This window comes from Peromyscus californicus, unplaced genomic scaffold (assembly GCF_007827085.1).
Source record: "Peromyscus californicus insignis strain IS unplaced genomic scaffold, ASM782708v3 Scaffold_7__1_contigs__length_154581171, whole genome shotgun sequence".
Taxonomy (NCBI): domain Eukaryota; kingdom Metazoa; phylum Chordata; class Mammalia; order Rodentia; family Cricetidae; genus Peromyscus; species Peromyscus californicus.
The window spans coordinates 46,651,281-46,659,337 of record NW_026294595.1 but is presented as its reverse complement, the minus strand read 5'-3'; the positions used below and the strand labels follow the sequence as shown (position 1 = coordinate 46,659,337).

Sequence of the window (8,057 nt, the reverse complement as noted above, 5' to 3'; positions counted from 1 at the left end):
CTCTGTATAGCTTTGGAGCCTGTCCTGGAACTCGCTTTGTAGACCAGGCTGGCCTCCAACTCACAGAGATTCGCCTGCCTCTGCCTCCCGAGTGCTGGGATTAAAGGCGTGCGCCACCACTGCCCAGCAATAAATCTTAAAAAAAAAAAAAAAAAAAAAAAAAAAAAAAGGATGGAGCAGGGAGGATTGTCCAGGGGAGATGTTTGGCAATTGAGGTGAAGGCCTTGCCCTCTGCCTGCTGAGGTATCACAGGAAAAGGGCAGCCTTCAGCACCCAAGAGCAGGTCTGGGGCTGCTAGATGCTCTAGGGAGGGGTCTAGAGGGGGCTCACAGGCTTGCCTTCCAGCGAGACGATGGTACTGCCTGTACATAGTTCTTCTGCCAGGATGCAGTGGTCCTTGATCTCCTCTTAGCAGTTTGTTCTTTTTTTGGTTTTTTTTTTTTTTTTTTTTTTTTTTTTGAGACAGGGTTTCTCTGTGTAGCTTTGCGCCTTTTCCTGGATCTTGCTCTGTAGACCAGGCTGGCCTCGAACTCACAAAGATCCACCTGCCTCTGCCTCCCGAGTGCTGGGATTAAAGGCGTGCGCCACCACCGCCCGGCTTAGTTTGTTCTTCATTCGTGACTGATGCCTGATAGCTTCTTGATGGCATCCTTGCAGCTGGTACAGGTCATTCTGCTGTTAAGGGGTGCACTCTCAGAGGCCCAGAAGATAAACATCAGCTCCTCCTCGCTCTCCTCGATCTCCTAGGTCACATCATAGAGAGCCCAGAGATAGTTCTTGTCTGGCAGCGTCTTGACAAAGGTGGTTGGTCTATGGTCATCCACAGTTTGCCCTGTATCACCTCCTGGCATCTCCATGCCTTCCTCCAGGATGATGCTCTTCTTGTCCTCAGGCGGGAGAACAAACACCGCCTTCTTGTGTTCCTTCACTTCCTCTGGGAATTGAAGGGCTTGAGCTCCTTCAAGTCACTACACACCTTAATGACACCATCAGAGAAAGCCACACCTGAGGCTCTGTTTCTGCAAGGAGAGGGAGTCAAGGAGAGCGACAGAAGGCCTGGCCTGGTGCCGCTGTTGGGACCTGATTGGCGTTAGTTTCTTCCCTTGAGTCAGCTAGAGTAAGTTGGACACAGTAAGGGGCCCGGAACCAGATAGCCCTCCTACTAACTGAGCAAGCAATGCTTTGATAAGTATCTATCTGCCTTAGGGGCTGGGGCTGTAACTTCGTTCACAGAGTGTTTGCAGTCCTGAGTTCCATCCCCATCACCGCCTACGCTGGGCACAGGGCTGTACACTTGCAATCCTCGCGCTCAGGAGGTCAGGATAGGAAGATCAGAGGTTCAAGGTAATGTTCAGTTCCATAGCCATCTGGGCTCCGTAAGACTACTGTAAGCCAGTGTCCTAAAAGGAAGAAAGAAGGCCAGGTGTGGTGCCTTTAATCCCAGCAGAGGCAGGTGGATCTCTGTGAATCTGAAACCAGTCTGGTCTTGCCAGCAAGTTCTAGGCCATTCAAGGGCTGCCTAGTGAGACTCCATATTTTTTTTTGTTTTTACAGTATAGTCCACATAATTACAGTACAGCACGTGATACTTGGTAGTGACCATAAGTGACTGTTACTGGTTTGTGTAGTTACTATGTTACGTTTGTCCTCATTTTAGAGAGTTTTCCTTCTACTGAAAAGAAACCAGATACACGAGCACCTGTGCTTGCTATGATTGACTGAGCTCGAGTGATGACTCAGCAGTTAAGAGCACTGGCTGCTCTTGCAGAGGCCCCGAGTTTGGTTCCTGGTACCCACGTGGCTGCTCATAACCATATGTAACTCCAACTTCAGGGGGCCCGACACACGCTTTGGCCTCCAAGGGCACCAGGCACACACATGGCGCATGTACACACATGAAAGCAAAACACTCATACCCATCAAATAGGAACAAATCTTTGAATTGTTTGCTTACGTCTATTGTCTGGGGGCAGTGGCTCGCTCACATTTGCAATCCCAGCCGCGGGGAAGCTGAGGCAAAAGGGTTACCCGCAAACTCAAGGTCAGCTGGCCTGGCGTGAGACCCCGTGTCAAAAATAAAATAAACAGCCAGGTGTGTGTGTGTGTGTGCACACCTTGAATCCCAGCACTCTGGAGACGGAGGCAGGAAGAGCTCTGAGTTCAAGGCCAGTCTGGTCTACAGAGCAAGTTTCAGGGTTACACAGGGAAACCCTGAGTTGAACCCGCAGCCCCTCCAAAAAGAGCACATATATTGGAGGGCTGAGGATGGAACTCAGGGGTGCAATGCTTCTTGTCTAGCGTGCACGAGTCTCTGGGTTCTGTTCCCCGGGCTGATGAAAAAGGCTGTATGTATTTAAAGTCGGTTTGAGCCGGACAGAAGGCTGAGGGAGCAGTGGTGGAGGAGGGGAGGGGGCAGCGGCTCGCAGTTCGGAATGGCCACTTTAATCCTGCACCTCTGTCCTTGCTCTCTGCTCCCAAGTCCAGGTTCTCTGAATTAGTGGATTTACTTAAGATGCAAAACAGATAAAAATGTAACCTTCTGGACTCCTTCGCTCAGAGCGTGAGCAAAAACAGGGCTTAGGGTTTCTGTTTCTTGCCACCACCCCGGAGGAGATGCTCGCGCGTGTGCTGTTTGGTCACTGTGTAACCTTTTACGTGCCCTTATCTGATCTCTCTTCCACCCCAGGCGGGGAAGGGGCCTTGAGAGGACTGCATAGGTGGGTGGAGGAGGGGCCCAGGAGCCAGAGACATGCTGAGCTCAGCAGAGCTGTTCCAGTCGCTCAGCCTGTTTCCACACTTAGCTCCTTGCTCGCCCTGTGAACGGCATGGAGGTGCGAGGCAGGTCCAAGCATATTTTTCTTGAAGTGAATGTTAGCACAGGAGGGAGTTGGAATTAATGGGTTTTTATCAAGAAATAGGAGGAGGAGGCGGCGGCGGCTACATGCTATTGATGTAAAACTGACCACAGCTAACCACCTATTTCTCCTTCCTTTGATCTTCTGCCATGATCTCCACCTTTTAAAGTTTTGATTAAACCTATGCGTGACGTGGACAATATGGCATCCTGCGAGGCAGGTTTATAGATTTTATAAAATCTGAATTAGCTGTAGAAAATCTGGCTTATTTTACACTGCAAGTAGCTAGCTGTAGGGCCAGAGAGATGGCTCAGTGGGTCAGGGTGCTTGCTGCCATCCCTGGTGCCTGGAGTGGGCCCCCAGGAAACAGTGGGCCCCCAGGAAACCGACTCCCTCAAATTGTCCTCTGACCCCCCCCCCCCCGTACGCATGCACGCGCGCGCGCGCGCGCGCGCACACACACACACACACACACACACACACACACACACACACGGGGAGGGAGAGAGAGAGACAGAGACTTGGATGTGGGCACGGGAGGCTCAGGGAAGCACTCCCAAAGCATGGCCAATGGTGACTTTAAAAGGCTTTCAGTCAAGAGCCTTCCACAGTCACCTGACAAGATGGCTCAGCAGGTCACAGCTTGCTGTCAGGCCGACCACCTGAGTGCCATCTCCAGAACCCCATGGTGGAAGGAGAGAACTGACTCCTGAAAGTTGTCCTCTGACCTCGACAGGGTTGCAGACGAACTCAAGATGTTTTCACTGTCTAATTTTCGTCTCGTTTTTGGGACTCCCAGAAAATACTGAAACAGGGGGAAGTGAGATCCTTGAGGACGATGGGGGCTTTCTAGCTTAGACTGGTTTAACTCCAGAGTTACGGTGCCGGAAGCTCACACCCACAAGAAACTTCCACTGAGCCGGTGGCTCTCAGTTCTTACTTCGGGAACTGGAAGCATGAATTTCTCAGACCACAGAGAGGATGAATTCTTTGGAAAATAATTTAGAACAGGTTCATAGGTGTGAGCTCAAGAGAAAGTGAGCAGAGCTCACTCCTGTATGGTAGGTCCCAGGGAGGGGGTACCATTCAGCTTCTGGTGTGCGGGCTTTTTATAGGATGTGTGGCAGAAACCTGGCTGAGGCATGGGCGCTGAGCTGTGAGTCCAGTTGACCCCCTCACGAGGTATTCATAGGCCTTTCCATCCCAGGCATATGAGCGACACACCTGTTACATCCTCATGCATGACTTCCATGGTCCTGTAAAGGAAAAGAAAGTATCAAGAAACCGGAGTGAGAGCTGGAGTCCACACTAAGTTTGGAATTCCTGGCCTTGGTGATTTGGTGCATATGATTAATTTCTGCGCTTTGCTCCCTTGTCTAAGGTGTGTAAAGACTCTGAGGTCTCGGCTCTGTGCATCTCAAGACAGCCCAGACACTTAGGAGCTACTGAAACCAGACAGTTACTTACAGAACATGTATTTTGAACTTAACTCTGTTTAAAGTTCAGGTTTTGGAGTCTTTGCCGTCCATGTAGTTCAACCCCTTTCAGTGATGTATTTCCGGCAGATTTGGCTTCAATGTAGGCCTTGTCCAGAATAACGACTCCTAAAGCTGCCTCGGTAGGAGTGTGGCTCTCCTTTCACTTGAGAAGAAGTTACTTTAGTCAAATCAGTGGGAAGCTGACAGCTCAAACATTTTTGTTCTTCCTTTTTACTAGTTCGGTCTTTCAGCGTACATATTTGAAAACTGCATCTTTACAGATATGATGAAGCACCTGCAATAATTTAAGGTGCCACGCTTCAAAAAGTTATACAGAGCTGGGAGGGGAAAACTGACCTTTATATGGGGAATTCTATAGTTTCTAATGGGAATTAGATGCTTCCAAGCAAACCAGGACACTAGGCTGTTGAGGACTGACTGAGGCACAGAGGTAAATGACCGTTCCCATTGAGTGACTTTAGGGCCTTCTTTTACAAATTGTGAATTTAGCAGCCCACCCCCTGGGTAGATTCCCAGGCTGCAGCCACATTCCAGCCCTATCTCCATTGCAGACACTGAAAGCCAGAGCTAAAGAGAGAAGCTTAGAAAATAGGAATTCATTTCTTTTTGCTATAATTCCACCAGAGGGCTTTTCATTTAAATTGTCATTCTTGGGAGTAAACAGAAAGTTACCTTGAATCCCGATAACACTTCCTTGACTTGATACAGATAAGAGAAATTTGCCTCAAAACAAGGAGTTGATTTTTTAAAAATTATTTTATTTTTGTAAAATCTTTGGGCCAGGCACGCCTTTAATCCCGACACTTGGGAAACAGAGGCAGGTGGACCTCTGGGAGTTTAAGGCCAGCCAAGGCTACACAGTGAGACCTTTTCTGAAAAAACAAAAGAAAACATTTATTAGATTAAAGGACAACTTGTGGGTCACCTCTCTTTCTACCTTGTGGGTTGGAAGACTCAAACCCAGGTCCCCAGGCTGGGTGGCATGTGCCTTTATCAGCTGAACCACCCCGTAGGCAGCAAGGAGATGGTTTTAGTGTAAGTTAGCTTTGGATGTTTGCTTTTTGTTTATTTTTTTCTGAGACAGGGTTTCTCTGTGTAGCCCTGGCTGTCCTGGATCTTGCTCTGTAGCCCAGGCTGGCCTCGAACTCACAGAGATCCGCCTGCCTCTGCCTCCCGAGTGCTGGGATTAAAGGTGTGCGCCACCACTCAGGGATGGTTTGTTGTTGTTGTCGTTTTAATGTTTGCTTTTTGTTCTGAGACTGTCTGGGTTCGAGGGCCAGGCTGGTTTCAAACTCATGATCTTTCTGCCTTACTCTGTCAAAAATGCTGGGATTGTCTATTTATTTTTAGGACCTGGTTGATATGTGTTGCTAAAGGAGAGATGTATCAGTTTCCCCAGTGTCTGTAATGTCTTAGGAACATTAAAATCTGTCTTTTGTGCTATTTGAAATGATACTGATTAATAAATGGCTGACTCCTTTTCTACTGGGGACTTGTGGCCAGTGTCCTTCTCTGGGGTGTTATCTAGAAGCTCACTTACCCAGACCTAAGCCAAATGATGTCTACCAGAAAAAACAATAAGAATATTTAAAAAAAAAACCAAAACCCTTTTCTTCCAAAGTAACTATTATATAGTTTAACTGCTTGATGTTATCTCACGTAATGGTCCTTAAGACAAGTAGACTTGACATCAACGTTTGAAAATGAGGTGGTTTCTGTCCAAGATACAGATTTCTATCTTTTAACACACAGCTGGGGAATTGGGGTGTCAGACAGCTTGTCTAGCACGCAGGAAGCCCTGGTTAGATGTTCAGAACAACATAGACCTGGTGTGGGAGTGCACACCTGTAATCCTAATGCTCAGCAAGGAGAAGCAGGAGGCTCAGGAGTTCAGGGTCACAGTTACATAATTTTTTTAAAAAATTGGTGTTTTGCCTGCATGTATGTCTGTGTGAGGGTGTTGGACTAGAGTTACAGACAGTTGTGAGCTGCTGTGTGGATGCTGGGCATTGAACCTCGATCCTCTGGAAGAGCAGCCAGTGTCTCTTCTGAGTCATCTCTCCAGCTCTCAGTTACATAGTTTTAGGCTAGCCTGGGCTGCATGACAGTTGTCTCAAAAATGGACGAACATCTCCCAAAGGAGCAAAGACAAAAATTATTAGAGAAACTGATAACTTGGGGGTTACTGTTTCCGAGACAATAACGGGCTGAGCAGTAGGCAAGTTTTACAGAAGATCAATGTTGTTCCTTCTCAAATATGACCCATGGTAACTAATTCATGTTGCCAGCTCCGGCCTTAGAGTTGGAGAGTCCTGTCTGAGGATGAGATTTGGTTGAGCAAGATAGGACTGTGAACGCAGCCAAGACGTTTGGAGCTGTTGTCAGAGAGGCGGGCTGACCCTCGAACTTCGTGGGGAGGAACCTAGACTTTGGATCCCCCAGGTCTGGCTGCAATCCTTGTTTTGCCACTTACCCTGTCTCGGAATGTAGGGGGCATTGCGTAAATGGCCTTGAGCTCCCTCCTCTTGGGCAATGAGGCTCCTCTGGGGTCCCTGAGAGAGGTGACGGTGAGTAGCAGAGGGATTGGCTTCAGAATAAAGTTTCTCTAATTAAGAAATCCCCCAGCTACTTTCTATTGCGCCCCAGCTACCTCTAGTAAATTGTCCATGGGGCATTTACTGAAATCCTAGTATGTCAGCTATTATTATCAACTTGTTATAATCAACTGAGTAGCTCAAGATTGTTCTCTCGGCCCCTAGCTCTGTGCATGCGAGACAAGCGCTTTACCAGTGAACTACGCTTCTAGGTCTTCAGAACTTCAAATCATTGCTTCTTCCATAAAATTCCTCCAAGAAAGTCGCAGTGATGGCCTTCCAGCTGAATGAGACTTCTTCCAACGCTTGGCTAGATTTCGGTCTGCACTGTATCCATGCTTAAAACAATAAGAAAATACTTTCAAAGCAAAAACAAGCCCAAACTAAATCACGTGGAAAGATTAAGAATACCTTTTTATTAGTGTATGGGCAAGAACAGAGTTAGGTCAGTTTTTCTGCAATGGGAAAATCGATTTGATCTAGAAAACCTTCTCGTAGGTGCACATTTTATGAGTGAAACTGATATTAAAGCCAACAGAAAGCTGATAATAATTCCTTCCTTACACTGTCTTGTCCATATGGGTCTGTGAACTATGAAGCTAGTACTATGTCTTCTCCAGTGTCAGTTTCTCCATCTGGCTGCACAGTAGAACCACCTGGAAGGTTTTAAAAATCACTGTGTCCTCTGCTCCCCTTCCAGAGATCCCGACTGAACTGGTCTGATGAGTTTCTGCTTCATGATCTTTAATTTGGGGTGCTGAGAGCTGAACCCAGGCCCTTGTGCATGCTAGGCCGGTGCTCCCCCATTAAGATATATCCCTAGACACTTAAAAAAATATTTACTTTATGTATGTCATGGATTCGCTTACGAGTGTCTACGTGCACTACATGCATTCAGTGTCCATGGAGCCCCCTCTCATACACGGGTCTTCATTGCCCTGGTGTCTGCAATTCTAGGTCAATCCTTTCCTTGGAAGAATGGAAGCCTTCACATAATTTTTTTTTTTTTTTTTTTTTTTTTTGGCTGTGCTGAGCTGTCCTGAGGTGTGTGTGTTAGGGGGGTGGGGGGAGAGGGGGAGGGAGGGAGGGAGGGAGGGAGGGAGGGAGGG

General features: G+C 47.7%; 1 pseudogene; it reads right to left on the bottom strand.

The window, feature by feature from the left end:
* Window positions 1–315: 315 nt before the first annotated feature.
* Window positions 316–6,851, bottom strand: LOC128100874 (cofilin-1-like; annotated as a pseudogene).
* Window positions 6,852–8,057: the final 1,206 nt, after the last annotated feature.